Below are 19,400 nucleotides of genomic sequence, written 5' to 3'. Positions count from 1 at the left end.
TTTTCCTGATTTACTGGAGCAGTCATGAATTAAACTGAGCTCTGATAAGTTATAACAATGCTGCTTTGTCACTTTATTTCTTTAGATGAACCTTTATCGCTGAACTTGTTAGCTGTAAACAAGAATAATTATAGTCTCCGTGCAAGAGGCTCAAAGTCAGTACCATCAACGTTCCTATTTTTAAAATATATTTCACTGATGCCATTAATTATTGTATTAGATAGTGGGAAAAAAACTACCAGAGCCACTGTGTTCTAGCAGCATCCAATGGGAAATCGTTTATTTGGAGACAGATTGGATCAATAATTACTGTGATTATATATTTTTTTCCAGATTGGCAGAAACAGCGTGCTGATAACATTACTCATGGGTTCTCATCTCCAAATTAAATTGACTATTTCTTTTTATCTGATCTCCATGCATAGGATCTAATATCATGCTTTTCCCCCTTGTTAAGATGGATTTTATGTGTATTGCCAAAATGAATAGGGGACATTATAGCCTTGTATTTCCTTTGTGCAGTTCCAACTCTGCCACCATGACCTTGCCATTATGGCACAGAGCAGAAGCAGCTGCGAGGAAATACCCAGCCTGTGTGTTTCCTTGTGTTACAGCTGCATGTGTTCCTTAGCAGCTGATCCATACCGTAGACCTAGTTCTGTTCATCAACTGCTGCTGTGAAACTTAACAGATGCTTAGAATTATTTTGGAACTAAGGTTCTGCTTTGAAGAAGAGTTCAGCAAAAATTTAGATTGAACGCAGGACAATGACTGAACAAAATTAAAAGTTTATTTATAATAGGTAATTTTTACAAATACTGCACCCACTAGATTGGGATGTTGTCTGAATTCAACAAATATACAAAAGTCAGCATGGACCAGGATAATGCAGACCAACTGAGATTGGAAAATTACATTACTGGTCATCACTGTTTGAAATTACATTGTAGACGTAGAGAAAACTTCATGCTAATTTCTGTTCATTTGTGTGTTTGTGTATGCAGTAAATACAAATCTAATTGTATTTCAACTTTTTGTTATAACGGGGTCATTTTCAGCTCCTCAGTCTGGGAGATAATCTGTTGGAGCAAATCATTAATTCAACCTCCCTGCCAACTCCCACCCCACCCCACCCCCCTCCCCCATCACCTGCCACCAACATTGTAGAACTTACTCACTTCTGAAAACTGGGCAGATTTTGTAACAGGTGGACAATCTGCTCTGATGGATTACTGCCCAGGCGATGGAGCTGAAAATCACCGAACCCCCCCCCCCACAGCTCAACTCACTCTTTGCCATCGATCAGTCTCTGGCCGAAGGGGCAGGTAGATAACTTGTACACAGACCTCACACAATGATGTTGTTTCACCAAACTCCAGAAAGTCAGCATGATTTATCCAAGGAAAACTGCTGCCTTGATTTTCCCTCGTTTCCTGACAGAAGCTTTTTATAACTGCTGCATTCTAACTGGATGGCAATCTTGTGCGCCTTTCTCTACTTCCTGTATATTCATTGGAAGCTGTGGCATTTTAGACAATGGTGTAAGTGGAATTGACGAACAGGTATATGAAGAAAGAAAAAGAAAGCAAATGCATTTATAGCACACCTTTCACAACCTCATGACATCCAAAAGCCCTTTGAAGCCAATTAAGTACTTTTGAAGTGTAGTCACTATTGTAAAGTAGGAATATTTCTCCATAATATATAAAACAATGTGACACTTACATTACTACATCCTTCTCACTGACACATGCAGTTGGCATATGAAAACTATTAAATTAATGGATGTAAAATCCCATGGGGCTTGGTCCATGCCTGAATTCCTGATATGTGTTCCTGGCAACAATAGCGGTATCCTGGGAACACAAATTCACAAAATCTAACCACTTACGTAAGATAAGGCAGTGCTTAGTTTAACTCATTTCTGTTTAATACAGCAATCTTCATTTTTATATGGCCTTTTACATAGGAAGACATCCCAAAGTGCTTTGCAGGAGCATTATCAGACAAAATTTGACACCAAGCCTTATAAAGTGATATTAGGACAGGTGGTTTTAAAGAACAACTTAAAGAAGGGGGAGAGGCAGAGAGGGTTAGGGAGGAACTTGCAAAGATTTAGGCCTAGACAGCTGAAGGCATGGCCCTAATGCTGGGAGAAAGATAATTGGAAATGCAGAAGAGGCAGAACTGGAGATGCACAGAGTTCTCGCAGGGTTGTAGAGCTGGAGGAGGTTACAGTGATTAGGAGGAGTAAAATCCATGGAGGGATTTGAACACAAGGATAAGAATTTTTTAATTTGAGGTATTCCTGGACCGGGAGCCAATGTAGGTCAGCGAGCACAAGGGTGATGGGTGAATGGATGTTGGTGCAAGTTAGGATTTGGGCAGCAGAGTTTTGGTTGAGGACAAATGAAGACTTGCCAAGTGATCATTGGAATATTTGAGCCGGGAGGTAACAAAGACAATTGGTGGTTAGTTCATGAATGTTCATGTCATTCTAAAAAAATGTAATAATATGTAATAAAAAGAGAAAATATTGGAAATACAAAGCAGATCCACCAGCATCGCAAAAGAGGAAATACAGATTAGCATTTGGATGCAGATCCACCATCAGAATTGAACCTGTTGTTCTCTTCCCTGGTTTTGTTCAGTCCTGTAAAGGGACTCACTCACTTTCAGATGCTAGTGGACTTGTGTATTTCTAGTATTTGTTTTTTTTTCTTTTTGGGAATAACGTTAAACTTCATCAGGGTTGTAAGTATTTATTTCACTGGGAAGGGAACTCAGATGGGGTGTCTAATGGGTGGCCAATCCAATATTGCCAATTTTCCAACCCTGCCAAATTTGGAAATTACTTAATTTATCATTATTACTTTGATCTATTTTTAGAGATTGAAAGTATGAACAGTGTAGTTCCTCCCCTCTATATTTTCTTGTCATAAACATGGGTAATATTTGCTTATCTTTTCTACTGATTGTCTTTTGTAAGTATTCCTCCATAGCTGGTTGCTGTGTGTAATGGCATTGTAAAGATAGCAAAAAGGTATCATATGTTTGCTATTTCAAACAAATGGATAACATTTAAGAAGAATGGCCCTGAAAATCTGTTGGGGCCTGTCTCCCAGTGTAAGTGCTGGACCACAACCAGCCAAAGACATTGCCACTGACTACCAAATGTTCTTAGGGTTAAGCATCATGAACAGAATAAGCAGGCTTTTGGCAGTGTGGGACATTCCATTTTCTGCTGTTTCCAGGGCTGATTGAGGGGAGGAACTTCCACCTGCTCCTTACTTAGGAACTTGCATCAGAGGACGTAGGGTCAAAGGTGGACACTAGTAACATTGGACGATCCCAGGCCCGCAGCCAAGAAAAGGCCCAGTGCAGTATCAGGGACCGTATGTCAAGGGGGAGGAGGTGCTCCTGCTTCCAATCCTGATCCAAGAGGAACCCACTGAGAAGGAGTTGTGGTGGGGTGGTGGTGGTGGAAGAAGGGTGATGGGGATACCAGGCTAGGTTTGGGAAATTGACCCCTGAAGATGATGGCTTTCAATTCCGTATTTGCCCAGCAGCCTCTGCTACACCTCTCAAGTAGCCATTATTCTTGTTTGGACCATAACAGTTAGTGTTAAAAAGCTATTCAATGACATGGAGCACAACAGCCAAGGAGATAGACTAGAATAGTACTAAGGATACAGGACTTCAGTGACATAAAACGACCGAGAAACTGGGATTGTTGTCCTTATAGAAGATAAGGTTAAACGGAAATTCAGTTGAGGGGTTCAAAATCATGAAGGGTTTTGATAGAGTAAATAAGGAAAAACTATTTCCAGTGGCAGAGGGTCAATGACTAGAGGATATGGATTTAAAATAATTGACAAAAGAACCAGGGATGAGACGAGGTGATTTTTTTAAAAAAGTACAGCGTGCTAATATGATGTGAAGTGCACTACCTGAAAAGGTGAAAGAAGCAGTTTCAATAACATCTTTCAAAGAGGAACTGGATAAATACTGGACGAGGAAAAATTTGTCAGGCTGTGGAGAAAAGACAGAGGAATGAGACTAATTGGATAGCTCTTTCAAAGTTCCACACAGGCATGGTGGGCTGAATGGCCTCCTTCTGTGTTCTATCATTCTATGATTCTATGCATCCAGTTCTATACTGGCATCCACAAATGCAGAGTTCTGGTAACAGATGCTGTACAACATTCATACAGCCCCAGCCATTGTTACCTCCCAAGTTCCAGAGACTGAGAGCTATTGTAGCAGCCCTATTGTGCCACCCCAGCTGAGGTTATCTCACAATAGAAACCTTGAATCTTCTTGATCTGTATGGTTCAGGCACATGCTAGATAAACTTGCTAAGCCTTTGGAGGAACTAATTTAAATTCATTCCGACTGAAACTACAGTAAGGTTTGATGCTGCCTGTGCCAATATTAAATCAGATGCCAATGTGGTAATTAGTGTAACTGTCATGCCTTCCGTAGTTTTTACCTTCATGCCAATTTGAAAAAGGTGTAGGGTCTGTGCTATTTACATTACTGCTCAGGGAATCACTCCAGGCAGATGCAAGTATTTTAAATTATCCTGTCTTCCCAGTCTTCTTTTTTATTCCTTCATGGGATGTGGGCTTTGCTGGCTAGGCCAGCATTTATTGCCCATCCCTAATTGCCCTTGAGAAGGTGGTGGTGAGCTGCCTTCTTGAACCACTGCAGTCCTTGGGGTGTAGGCACACCCACAGTGCTGTTAGGAAGGGAGTTTCAGGATTTTGACCCAGTGATATTGTTCCAAGTCAGGATGGTGTGTGGCTTGGAGAGGAACTCGCTAGTGCTGGTGTTCCCATGCATCTGCTGCTCTTGTCCTTCTAGGGGGTAGAGGTCATGGGTTTGGAAGGTGCTGTCGAAGGAGTGTTGGTGAGGTGCTGCAGTGCATCTTGTAGATGGGGGCTTGTGCCAAAGTTGGGAGAGCTGTCCCACAGACTAGTCAAGCAACAGTCTGACATAGTCATACTCATGGAATCATACCTGACAGACAATGTCCCAGATTCTGCCATCACCATCCCCGGGTATGTCCTGTCCCACTGGCAAGACAGACCCAGCAGAGGTGGCAGCACAGTCATATACAGTAGGGAGGGAGTTGCCCTGGAGTCCTCAACATTGACTCTGAACCCCATGAAGTCTCATGGCATCAGGTCAAACATGGACAAGGAAACTTCCTGCTGATTACCACCTACCGCCCTCCCTCAGCTGATGAGTCAGTATTCGTCCATGTTGAACAGCACTTGGAGGAAGCACTGAGGGTGGCAAGGGCACAGAATGTACTCTGGTTGGGGGACCTCAATGTCCATCACCGAGTGGCTTGGTAGCACCACTACCGACCGAGCTGGCTGAGTCCTAAAGAACATATCTGCTAGACTGGGTATGCGGCAGGTGGTGGGGGAACCAACAAAAGGGAAAGACATACTTGGCCTCATCCTCACCAATCTGCCTGCCGCAGATGCATCTGTCCATGACAGTATTGGTAGGAGTGACCACCACACAGTCCATGTGGAGACGAAGTCCCACCTTCACATTGAGGATACTCTCCTTCATGTTTTGTGGCACTACCACCGTGCTAAATGGGATAGATCTTGAACAGATCTAGCAATGCAAAACTGGGCATCCATGAGGCGCTGTGGGCCATCAGTAGCAGCAGAATTGTACTCAACCACAATCTGTAACCTCTTTGCCCGGCATATCCCCCACTCAAACATTACCACCAAGCCAGGAGACCAACCCTGGTTCAGTGAAGTGTGCAGGAGAGCATGCTAGGAGCAGCACCAGGCATACCTCAAAATGAGGTGTCAATCTGGTGAAGCTACAACACAGGACTATCTGCATGCCAAACTGCGTAAGCAGCATGCGATAGACAGAGCTAAGCGATCCCATAACCAATGGATCAGATCTGAGCTCTGCAGTCCTGCCACATCCAGTCGTGAATGGTGGTGAACAATTAAACAACTCACTGGAGGAGGTGGCTCCACAAATATCCCCATCCTCAATGATGGGGGAGCCCAGCACATCAGTGAGAAAGATAAGGCTGAAACATTTGCAACAATCTTCAGCCAGAAGTGCCGAGTTGATGATCCATCTCGGCCTCCTCCTGAAGTCCCCAGCATCACAGATGCCAGACTTCAGCCAATTCGATTCACTCTACGTGATATCAAGAAACAACTGAAGGCACTGGATATTGCAACGGCTATGGGCATATTCCGGCAATAGTACTGACGACCTGTGCTCCAGAACTTGCCGCGCCCCCAGCCAAGCTGTTCACGTACAGTTACAACACTGGCATCTACCCTGCAATGTGGAAAATTGCCCAGGTATGTCCTGTACACAAAAAGCAGGACAAGTCCAACCTGGCCAATTACCGCCCCATCAGCCTACTCTCAATCATCAGTAAAGTGATGGAAGGTGTCATCAACAGTGCCATCGAGAGGCACTTGCTTAGCAATAACCTGCTTAGTGATGCTCAGTTTGGGTTCCGCCAGGGCCACTCAGCTCCTGACCTCATTACAGTCGTTGTTCAAACATGGACAAAAGAGCTGAACTCAAGAGGCGAGGTGAGAGTGACTGCCCTTGACATCAAGGCAACATTTGACCGAGTATGGCATCAAGCAGCCCTAGCAAAAATGAGGTCAATGGGAATCAGGGGGGAAACCCTCCGCTGGTTGGAGTCATACCTAGCGCAAAGGAAGATGGCTGTGGTTGTTGGAAGTCAATCATCCAAGCTTCAGGACATCACTGCAGGAGTTCCTCAGGGTAGTGTCCTGGGCCCAACCATCTTCAGCTGCTCCATCAATGACCTTCCTTCAATCATAAGGTCAGAAGTGGGGATGTTCGCTGATGATTGCATAATGTTCAGCACCATTCGTAACTCCTCAGATACTGAAACAGTCCGTGTAGAAATCCAGCAAGACTTGGACAATTTCCAGGCTTGGGCTGATAAGTGGCAAGTAACATTCGCGCCACACAAGTGCCAGGCAATGACCATCTCCAACAAGAGAGACCATCTCCCCTTGACATTCAACAGCATTACCGTCGCTGAATCCCCCACTATCAACATCCTAGGGGCTGCCATTGACCGAAAACTGAACTGGAGTAGCCATATAAATACCGTGGCTACAAAAGCAGGTCAGAGGCTAGGAATCCTGAGGTGAGTAACTCACCTCCTGACTCCCCAAAGCCCGTCCACCATCTACAAGGCACAAGTCAGGAGTGTGATGGAATATTCTCCACTTGCCTGGATGGGTGCAGCTCCAACAATACTCAAGGAGCGCGACACCATCCAGGACAAAGCAGCCCGCTTGATTGGCACCCCATCTACAAACATTCACTCCCTCCACCACTGACGCACAGTGGCAGCAGTGCGTACCATCTACAAGATGCACTGCAGCAAGGCACCAAGGCTCCTTGGACAGCACCTTCCAAACCCGTGACCTATACCAACCAGAAAGACAAGGGCAGCAAATGTATGGGAACACCACCACCTGCAAGTTCCCCTCCAAGTCACACTCCATCCTAACTTGGAACTATATCGCCGTTACTTCACTGTCGCTGGTTCAAAATCCTGGAACTCCCTTTCTCACCGTTCCTTCACTGTCGCTGGGTCAAGATCCTGGAACTTCCTTCCTAACAGCATTGTGGGTGTAAATACCCCACATGGACTGCAGTGGTTCAAGAAGGCAGCTTACCACCACCTTCTCAAGGGCAATTAGGGATGGGCAATAAATGCTGGCCTGGCCAGCAACGCCCACATCCCATGAATTAATAAAAAAATACACACTGGGAATGTATAGCAGTATTTGTCACAGTGGATTGCAGTTTTTGGTTCCAAGTCATGAGAAAGATTTTGACAATAGAGAAGGTTCAATACAGATTCCCTCGGATGCTGCCTGGTATGAGAAAATATAAATAAGAAGAAAGACTTAAAATAGTTTTTGTTTGAAGAGAGATGCTTGGAGAGTGATTTGATGGAAGTGTTGAATATTATATGAGATGAAATACAATGGATAGAAATAAATGCCTTTAAAATATACAAACTGGGTGGTTTTATTTTAATAAACAAAAGTCAACAGATGACACTCTCCGCTGAACAAAGGCGGTAGAGGGGTGCCAACACCACCCGGTAAACAGGACCTGAAACAAGCCGAGATCAGCAGCCGCCAGCCTCTCACTCCGGTGCTTCTGTCACTGTTTTCCAGTGATTGAAGGATCTAGAAAGAAAAGATGTAGAAATAAATATGAGAGTTAGGACAAAGATCCTCCCCAGGCAACAAGTTCCAGGCACTCACCACCCTCTGTGTAAAGAACTTGCCCTTCACACTGTTTGTATCTCAGTTGATATTGGTTAGATAGGTGTGCAGGAAAGAGGTATAAAGGGATTTGGAAACAAGTAAGGTATGCAGGCTGAGGGTTACTGCTCATGTGGAAGATAAATAATGTGGACTGATTGGGCTGACTGGTTTGTTTCTGTGTTGTAATTCTATTGGGAAGTTGCATGCCTCCAGCCTGTGATTTTTCAACTATTGATTTTTTTTAAGAGACAAGTTCATGGGCTAGATATGCACAATTTCCCAATCTGCTCTCCTGGCATGAACTGGTCTCCTCTTATGTTACGACACTGAGGAAGATTTTGCATCAAAGAGTACTTCAGTGTTCCTATAAGCAGGGACATGCGATGATTCTTCACTAGTCACCTTCATAGTCTTTGTATACTGAAGTCAGTGGATGGTTGCATCATTTCTTTGGCAGATGAAGTTCACCTAAGACATGTCAAAGGCTTCATTGAAAAGAGCACCTGGAAGTGGGTTGTAGGATCTTAAGTATTTTATCACTTCAGCTTGTAGAAGAACAGAGAAGCTCACAAAGTCACTGCTCCATAAGTTAACTACAATATGGAATGTATATAATGATAGAAAAGTTATGTTCCAATTTGTTGAGTTCATCAAGCTAGCTGGCGATCATGTTGCTGAGAATGGAACTGTCCACAGCACAGAAGTGGCTTATTGTTATAATGAGGCAATAACAAACTCTGTCTAGACAAAGAAAGAAGGCTGGATTTCAGTGTTGTTAAATCATTGTAGCTTCAATGTTCTCAATAAGATGAGCAAATTTGGCATCTGAAATAAGTGAACATTGAAGGAGATGGGGAAAAGTGGCATTACCATCAAGAAGTAGAGAGCGGGGAGGTGGAGATGACAAGAATCTGAAAAGGACATGAAGGGCAACTGGAAAATAGGCATCTGACTTGAGAGGAGATGCTAGAAAGGGTGAGAAAGTTTCCACTGGAGAAGACTTAAGCTGACCTTATTGAAGTAATCAAGAGTCTAATAGACAAATTAAATGCTCTGAACTGCTAGGTCTCTGAGAGGCTAGGGAAATGGAAATTTGCAGCATAGAGAAACACCACCACTGGCCTCATCATGTCTGCATTGCTCGATTTGTATGGGGAGGGCAGAAGATGTGCACCTTACAAGGCCCATAGGAATCAAGCGAAGCAAGTTATATTTGTATTCCACATAGTTAAGTGTATGTTCCCAGCACAGCATAAAATAATGGCAGAAAAAGACAATTTTATGACTACAAAACAATTTTGAATGAAATTAACAAAGTCAGCCAATAAATATTGAAACAAAAACAAAAAGTGCTGGAAATACTTGCAGGTCTGGCAGCATCTGTGGAGAGAGAAGCAAAGTTAATGTTTCAGGTCTGTGACCTTTCATCAGAACTGGCAAAGGTTAGAAAAGCATTAGGTTTTAAGCAAGTGAAGGGGAGGGGGATGTGGCAGAGAACAAAGGAGAAGGTGTTTGATATAGCAGAGGGTGATTAAATAACAAAGCTGTCCTGGGACAAAGGCAAATTGTGTATTTATGCTTGTGGTGAAAGACAAAGCATTAGTCCAGAGACAGTGCTAATAGCAGAATAATGAGCAGCTACAAGACTATATGAAAAGCAGGCACATAGTTAAAAAATAAAATATTGAAAAAAGGCCGGTCATGCTCTGAAGTTATTGACCTCAATGTTCAATCAGCAAGGCTGTAGCATGCCTAATCAAAAGATCAGGTGCTACTCATCAAACTTGCATTGATGTTCACTAGAACACTGGAGCAGGCCAAAGACAGAAATGTTGGCATGAGAGCAGTGGGGAGTATTGAAATGGCAAGCAACCGGAAGCTCTGGGTCATGCTTTGGACAGAGCGGAGGTGTTCCGCAAAACAATTACCTAATCTGCGTTTGGTCTCCCCAATGTAGAGGAGACCGCATTGTGAGCAGCGAATACAGTATACTAAATGGAAGGAAGTACAAGTAAATTACTGCTTCACCTGAAAGGAGGGTTTGGGGGCTTGGATAGTGAGGAGAGAGGAGGTAAAAGGGCTGGTATTACACCTCCTGCGGTTGGGAAGGTGCCATGGGTAGGGATGAGGTGTCGGGGGTAATGGAGCAGTGGATGAGGGTGTCACGGAGGGGACGATCCCTTCGGAACGCTGACGGGGAGGGGAGGGGAAGATGTGTTTGGTGGTGGCATCACGGTGGAGGTGGCGGAAATGGCGGAGGATGTTCCTCTGGATGCGAAGGCTGGTGGGGTGGAAAGTGAGGACAAGGGGAACACTGTCGCGGTTCTGGGAGGGAGGGGAAAGGGTGAGGGCAAAAATGCGGGAAATGGGCCAAACACATTTGAAGGTCCTGTCAACCACAGTGGGGTGGAATCCATGGCTGAGGAAAAAGGAAGACATATCAGAGACGCTGTTGTGGAAGGTTGCATCATCAGAGCAGATACGTCGGAGACAGAGAAACTGGAAAATGGAATGGAGTCCTTACAGGAGGCAGGGTGTGAAGAAGTGTAGTCGAGGTAGCTGTGGGAGTCGGTGGGCTTGTAATGAATTTTAGTGGACAGAGATTGAGACAGAGAAGTCGAGGAAGGGAAGTGTTGGAAATAGACATGTAAAGATGAGAGAAGGGTGGAAATTGGAAGCAAAGTTGATAATGTTTTCCGGTTCGGGGTGGGAGCAGGAAATGGCACTGATACAGTCATCAATGTACCGGAAAAAGAGTTGAGGGAGGGGGCCTGAGTAGGACTAGAACAAGGAATGTTCGAAATACCCCACAAAAAGACAGGCATAACTAGGACCTATGTGGGTACCCATAGCAACACCTTTAACTTGAAGGAAGATAATAAATACTGAAGTCAGAGTTAGCAAATTTGATGAAGCGGATGAAGATTTTAGTCTGCTGGTAGCAACAAAAGTGAGATGGTTGTGAATTTTTGCTGAATGAATGACAACTGAAAATTGTTTAATCATCATTCACCACAATTCCACACTTAGATGTCAGCTGATAATAGCAATCTGGTAAACAAAGTTTATTTGTGATCATCTTGAATGGAAGTTAAGTTTTTTTTAATGACAAGACATTATTTCGAATCAACTTAATGATAATCAAATTAAGGATAACACTGAAGAAAAATTAAAGGAAGATTGATTGCTCATTATAACTGGGTTAAATTTGGTTATTTAACTATGAAATAGAAGGAAAGAGCCAATAGGTATCTTTTCAACTTTTGACTTGAAGCACAAAAGCCTGAAAAGCATGGCACACCATGTACTGTCACTGGGAGGAAAGGAAGGGCATCAAAAAAGCTTCTGGATTTGTGTTAATATGTTAGGAATGAAAATCTAGAAAACAGAAAGAAGGCTAAGGTTTTCATTGGAGTGCTGAGTTGGATTGCAATAGAGTGGAAGTTTGGTAAGTGAGGAAGTTCGGTAAGGAGGGAGCGAGGAGCTCCTTTCATTTCCTACCAGTCCTCAGAGTGAGGGGAGCCCAGAGCTTCCAAAGAGCACAGCTGACTGTGAGAAGACTCGGAGGGCAGAGTTCTGGACCGGTAAGTATAAAACACTTACCTCTGGTAAAAAAAAACTGAAAGTGACGTCACAGGAAAGCTGTGACCTGATTGGCTGGTAGGGATTATTTTTTACAGAATTTGAAAATAAAACATTGATAAAAATTGATTAAAACCCTAATTAACTAATTAATAAGTAGAGTAACTAAACCAGAGGGAGGAGATTACTGTATTTAGTTAGCATTTAATATTTATAGTAGGAATCTAGCACTAGGGACCATATAGTTATAACAATTTAGTAAGGATTTAATAAGTATTTATTTATCTTAAATTAATTTATTAATTAGTGCTAGAAATGTCAGTTACAGGGGTGAAGTGCTTCACCTGTGAGATGTGGGAGGTCCGTGCCGCTTCCAGCGTTCCGGACGACTACATCTACAGGAAGTGTACCCAGATGCAGCTCCTCACAGACCGCATGGATCGGTTGGAGCGGCAACTGGATGCACAGGAGCATGCAGGTGGCAGAGAGTGTCATAGACAGGAGTTTGAGAGAAGTGGTTACACCCAAGGTGCAGGCAGATAGATGGGTGACCGCTAGAAGGGGCAGGCAGTCAGTGCAGGAATCCCCTGTGGCTATCCCCCTCTCTAACAAGTATACCGTTTTGGATACTGTTGGGGGGGATGGCCTATCAGGGGAAAACAGCAGCAGCCAGAGCAGTGGCACCATGGCTGGCACTGTTGTTCAGCAGGGAGGGACAAAGTGCAGAAGAGCAATACTTACAGGGGACTGTATAGTCAGGGGCACAGATAGGCACTTCTGTGGACGTGAAAGAGACTCCAGGATGGTATGTTGCCTCCCTGGTGCCAGGGTCAAGGATGTCTCTGAACAGACAGGGGGCATTCTGAAGGGGGAGGGTGAACAGCCAGTGGTTGTGGTACACATCGGTACCAATGACATAGGCAGGAAGAGTGACGAGATCTGCAGGGGGAGTTCAGGGAGTTAGGTAGAAAGTTATAAAACAGGACCTCTAGGGTTGTAATCTCTGGATTACTCCCTGTGGCACATGCCAGTGAGGCTAGAAATAGGAAGACAGTGCAGCTAAACACGTGGCTGAACAGCTGGTGTAGAAGGGAGGGTTTCAGATATCTGGACCATTGGGATCTCTTCAGGGACAGATGGGACCTGTAAAAGAAGGATGGGTTGCATCTAAACTGGAGGGGTGCAAATAACCTGGCTGCGAGGTTTGCTAGCGTCACTCGGGAGGATTTAAACTAGTGTGGCAGGGGGGTGGGAACCAGAGCAGTGGGACAGCAAGTGAAATAAATGAGGGGGAACCAGTAAATAAGGCCAGTAAGACTAAGAGGAAGAGCAGGCAGGGAGATGTTGCGGAGCACAGCGGGACTGGTGATCTGAAGTGCATTTGTTTCAATGCAGGAAGTATAACAGGTAAGGCAGATGAACTTAAAGCTTGGATTAGTACTTGGAACTATGATGTTGTTGCTATTACAGAGACTTGGTTGAGGGAAGGACAGGATTGGCAGCTAAATGTTCCAGGATTTAGAAGCTTCAGGTGGGATAGAGAGGGATATAAAAGGGGTGGGGGAGTTGCATTACTTAAGGAGAATATCGCAGCTGTACTGCGGGAGGACACCTCAGAGGGGTTGTGCAGCGAGGCAATATGGGTGGAGTTCAGGAATAGGAAGGGTGCAGTCACGATGTTGGGGGTTTTCTATAGGCCTCCCGTCAGCCAGCGGGAGGTAGAGGAGCAGATATGTAGACAGATTTTGGAAAGATGGAAAGGTAACAGGGTTGTAGTGGTGGGTGATTTTAACTTCCCCTCTATTGACTGGGACTCACAATGCTAGGGGCTGAGATGGGGCAGAATTTGTAAGGAGCATCCAGGAGGGCTTCTTGAAACAATATGGAGATAGTCCAACTAGGGATGGGACCGTACTGAACCTGGTGTTGGGGAATGAGCCCGGCCAGGTGGTCGAAGTTTCAGTAAGGGAACATTTCGGGAACAGTGACCATAATTCCATAAGTTTTAAGGTAATTGTGGATAAGGATAAGAGTAGTCCTCGGGTGAAGGTGCTAAATTGGGGGAAGGCTAATTATAACAATATTATGCAGGAGCTGAAGAATTTAGATTGGGGGCGGCTGTTTGAGGGTAAATCAACATCTGACATGTGGGAGTCTTTCAAATGTCAGTTGATTAGAATCCAGGACCAACCTGTTCCTGTGAGGAAGAAGGATAAGTTTGGCAAGTTTCGGGAACCTTGGATAACGCGGGATATTGTGAGCCGAGTCAAAAAGAAAAAGGAAGCATTCGTAAGGGCTGGAAGGCTAGGAACAGACGAATCCCTTGAGGAATATAAAGACAGTAGAAAGGAACTTAAGCAAGGAGTCAGGAGGGCTAAAAGGGGTCATGAAAAGTCATTGGCAAACAGGATTAAGGATAATCCCAAGGCTTTTTATACATATATAACGAGCAAGAGGGTAACTAGGGAAAGGGTCGGCCCGCTCAAGGACAGAGAAGGGAATCTATGTGTGGAGCCAGAGGAAATGGGCGAGGTACTAAATGAGTACTTTGCATCAGTATTCACCAAAAAGAAGGATTTGGTGGAGATAGTCTCAGTCATCTCATTATCAAAAAGGAGGAGGTGTTGGGTGTCTTGCAAAGCATTAAGGTAGATATATCCCCAGGGCCTGATGGGATCTACCCCAGAATACTGAGGGAGACAAGGGAAGAAATTGCTGGGGCCTTGACAGAAATCTTTGCATCCTCATTGGTGACAGGTGAGGTCCCAGAGGACTAGAGAATAGCCAATGTTGGTCCTTTGTTTAAGAAGGGTAGCAAGGATAATCCAGGAAATTATAGGCCGGTGAGCCTTACGTCAGTGGTAGGGAAATTATTAGAGAGGATTCTTCGGGACAGGATTTACTCCCATTTGGAAACAAACAAACTTATTAGTGAGAGGCAGCATGGTTTTGTGAAGGGGAGGTCGTGTCTCACTAACTTGATTGAGTTTTTTGAGGAAGTGACAAAGATGATTGATGAAGGAAGGGCAGTGGATGTTATCTATATGGACTTCAGTAAAGCCTTTGACAAGGTCCCTCATGGCAGACTAGTACAAAAGGTGAAGTCACACGGGATCAGAGGTGAGCTGGCAAGATGGATACAGAACTGGCTCTGTCATAGATGACTGAGGGTATCAGTGGAAGGGTGCTTTTCTGAATGGAGGGCTGTGACTAGTGGTGTTCCGCAGGGATTAGTGCTGGGACCTTTGCTCTTTGTAGTATATATAAATGATTTGGAGGAAAATGTAGCTGGTCTGATTAGTAAGTTTGCGGACGACACAAAGGTTGGTGGAGTTGCGGATGGTGATGAGGATTGTCAGAGGATACAGCAGGATATCGATCGGTTGGAGACTTGGGCGGAGAAATGGCAGGTGGAGTTTAATCCAGACAAATGTGAGGTAATGCAGTTTGGAAGATCTAATGCAGGTGGTAAGTATACAGTAAATGGCAGAACCCTTAGGAGTATTGACAGGCAGAGAGATCTGGGCGTACAGGTCCACAGGTCACTGAAAGTGGCAATGCAGGTGGATAAGGTAGTCAAGAAGGCATACGGCATGCTTGCCTTCATTGGTCGGGGCATAGAGTATATAATTTGGCAAGTCATGCTGCAGCTGTACAGAACTTTAGTTAGGCCACACTTAGAATATTGCGTGCAATTCTGGTCGCCAAACTACCAGAAGGACGTGGAGGCTTTGGAGAGGGTACAGAAGAAGTTTACCAGGATGTTGCCTGATCTGGAGGGCATTAGCTATGAGGAGAGGTTGGATAAACTCGGATTGTTTTCACTGAAACAACGGAGGTGGAGGGGTGACATGATAGAGGTTTACAAAGTTATGAGCGGCATGGACAGAGTGGATAGTCAGAAGCTTTTTCCCCGGGTGGAAGAGTCAGTTACTAGGGGACATCGGTTTAAGGTGCGAGGGGCAAAGTTTAGAGGGAATGTGCGAGGCAAGTTCTTTACACAGAGGGTTGTTAGTGCCTGGAACTTGCTGCCGGGGGAGGTGGTGGAAGCAGGTACAATAGCGACGTTTAAGAGGCATCTTGACAAATACATGAATAGGATGGGAATAGAGGGACATGGTGCCTGGAAGTGCAGAAGATTTTCGTTTAGGCAGGCATCAAGATCGGCGCAAGCTTGGAGGGCCGAATGGCCGTTCCTGTGCTGTACTGTTCTTTGTTCTTTGTTGATTGGACCAAATCAATATGCATATAATCTTGTTGTTAAATATGTTATGTCAGTTGCAGTAATTATTAGACAAGTATCCTGATTAGTCATGCAAGTAAAATAATATTGAATGTGATGAGAAAGAAAACCACTCAAGAATTTGAAGAGAAGCAAGTCAAATCCAGACAAGGAAGGAAAATGAAATCTATGATTGTCTGTGGGTACTGACTAAAAAGACAAAAGAGACAAATGAGAAATGTTCTTCGTGCTTATTCACTGCATGGAACTATTTGATTCTTTAAAATGTGTGAAACTCATAAAAGTATTGTTTAAGTTGGGTTTCTGTAAATGTTGGCAAAAGAGGGAAGAGATAGCAATTACAAACTAAAAGCTGAACCATGAAAAAATATGAATATTAATCATAGCAGTCTAGAGATCAAATTGGAGAAAAGGAAATTGATCCAGCGAGCTAATTTACTAACATTGGGTCAAACAAGTTAGAAAATCATAGATCATGGAGAGATACAGCACTGAAACAGGCCCTTCAGCCCACCAAGTCTGTGCCAACCAACAACCACACATTTAGACTAATCCTACATTAATCCCATATTCCCTACCACATCCCCTACCTATACTAGGGGCAATTTACAATGGCCAATTTACCTATCAACCTGCAAGTCTTTGGCTGTGGGAGGAAACTGGAGCACCTGGCAGAAACCCACATGGTCACCGGGAGAACTTGCAAACTCCGCACAGGCAGTACCCAGAACCGAACCCGGGTTGCTGGAGCTGTAAGGCTGTGGTGCTAACCACTGCGCCACTGTGCCGTCAAATGATGCATATAATGCAGAGGTAAAGAAAATAAGTAGTTGATAAGGAGTAAGATCATTGAACTGATAATTATTGGGAAAAATCACATGAAGACTGATATTATTGCATTATTGCTGTTTGAATGGACCTGAATGTTTGACGTTGAAGAAAATAACCAGTTCTGGCTCTTTAGAAGAATAATTGCTGACACTAATTTAATAATTGTTGCAAATCAAAAAAGTGAGTCTTGAACTGAGTTAAGGTTAATTGGATCTGTTATTGAAAACTGGGTCTGAAAAGAGAAGCATGCTAAGGCAAAGCTTGGGTACGTAGGATATGCGGAGTTGAACAAGTGGTGTTCAATTGTCAAAGAAGGCACGAGAAGACATCAGAGAAGAGAAATGAGGGTGATCGAAAGAGAATGTAGATCCAAGATTGAAACCATGAAATGCTAGGTAGCGTGACATGTTGATAAAAGTACTAAATGCATTTACCTGGTTGTAAGAATTTTTTCACTCATTTTAACAAACATTTAAAATTTCAAATAAATGAATTTCATACAAAATGAATGAACACATTCATTGAAATTACATATTCTGACTGCAAGCCAAGCATTTTCTGGGAAAGATCAATCAAATGCTGCACATGTATCAGGAGGAAGGAATAGGGACAATGATAAAAAGGAGTTAGTACCTATATTTGTAATCAACAATAAGAAGTGTAAAAAGTGGTTCAGAATCTATGCTTGCTTAATACTTAGTTGATAGGGCGATCTGATGTTTTCTTTCGATTGATAAATGGGAACCGAGGAACTTAATGTTCCTTTTTATAAATAAGGAATTGGTGACTCCTTCTTAGACTGAAATTTCTCCAATTTCTTTTGCATAAATTGAATTTTTCGAAAAAGCAAAAGAAAAGCCAGTGATGACAGGCATCGTTATTGCCAGTCATTGCTTCTTACAGGTAGCGTCTGTCTGAGTAGCTTGTACAGAAAAAATGCAGCACTTTTTAATAAATCTCATCACTTGCTTGAAATAAATCTGCGGTTTCTTTCAAACTCTGTTGGGGCAACAACAACAACTTGTAATGTGTGTGTATTTATATATATATAGAGTGCCTTTAATGTCATAAAACATCCCAAGGTGCTTCACAGGAGCATTAGAAGACAAAATTTGACACTGAGCCACATAAGGAGATGTTTGGGAAAATGAAGGAGTGGCGCAGTGGTTAGCATCACAGCTCCAGCGACCCGGATTCAGTTCTGGGTACTGCCTGTGTGGAGTTTGCAAGTTCTCTCTGTGACCATGTGGGTTTCTGTTGGCTGCTCCGGTTTCCTCCCACAGCCAAAAACTTGCAGGTTGATAAGTAAATTGGCCATTGTAAATTGCCCCTAGTGCAGGTAGGTGGTGGGAGAATGGTGGGGATGTGGGAGGGAATATGGGATTAATGTAGGATTAGTATACTAATGGGTGGTTGTTGGTCAGCACAGACTCGGTGGGCTGCAGGGCCTGTTTCAGTGCTGTTTGTCTCTCTCTCTCTCTGACCAAAAGCTTGGTCAAAGTGGTAGATTTTAAGGTGCAACTTAAAGTAATATAGAGAGGTTTAGGGAGGGAATTACAGAGTTTAGGGCCTGGCAGCAGAAGGCACCAATGATGGAGCAGTTAAGATCAGTGATGCTCAAGTGACTGGAATTAGAGTCATAGAGTTTTACAGCACAGAAACAGGCCCTTCAGCCCAACATGCCTACACCGACCATCAAGCACCTGTCCTAACTAATCCCTATTCCCCGCACTTGGCCCGTAGCGTTGCATGTTATGGCGTTTCAAATGCTCATCTAAATACTTCTTGAATGTCGTGAGTGTTCCGACCTCTGCTACCCCTTCATGAAGTGTGTTCCATATTCCAACCACCCTCTGGGTGAAAGAATTCTTCCTCAACTCCCCTCTAAACCTCCTGCCCATTGCCTTAAATCTATGCCCCCTCGTTATTGACCTCTCTGCTAAGCGAAAAAGTTTCTTCCTATCTATCCTATCCATGCCCCTCATAATTTTGTATACAATTAGAGAAGCACAGATATCTCGGAGGGTTGTAGGACTGGAAGAGGTTACAAAGATAGGGAGGAATGAAGCCATGAAGGGATCTGAAAACATAGATGAGAATTTTAAAATAGAGGCATGGCTTAACTGGGAGCCAATGAAGGTCAGTGAGTACAGGGGTGATGGGTGAATGGGACTTGGTGCAAATAAGGACATGGACAGCAGAGTTTTGAATGACCTCAAGTTTAAGGAAGGTAGAATGTGGGAGGAAGGCCAGGGATGCATTAGAATAGTCAAGTCTAGAGGTTACAATGGCATGGATGAGGGTTTCAGCACCAGATGAGCTGAGGCGGGGCGGAGTCAGGCGATGTTACAGAGGTGGAAATAGGCGGCCAAGCATTTGACATGCAAAAAAATGTCAAATACTCCTGGATG

At 43.9% G+C, this 19,400-nt stretch overlaps 1 protein-coding gene across 1 annotated transcript in view; it reads left to right on the top strand.

The window, feature by feature from the left end:
- Positions 1 to 19,400, top strand: part of csmd3b (CUB and Sushi multiple domains 3b) — a 2,327,439-nt gene that overhangs the window by 2,127,221 nt on the left and 180,818 nt on the right. The gene's annotated exons all lie outside the window — the stretch shown is intronic.

This window comes from Heterodontus francisci, chromosome 5 (assembly GCF_036365525.1).
Source record: "Heterodontus francisci isolate sHetFra1 chromosome 5, sHetFra1.hap1, whole genome shotgun sequence".
Taxonomy (NCBI): Eukaryota; Metazoa; Chordata; class Chondrichthyes; order Heterodontiformes; family Heterodontidae; genus Heterodontus; species Heterodontus francisci.
The sequence above is the reverse complement of the archived record's forward strand: the minus strand, read 5'-3'. Positions and strand labels throughout refer to the sequence as shown.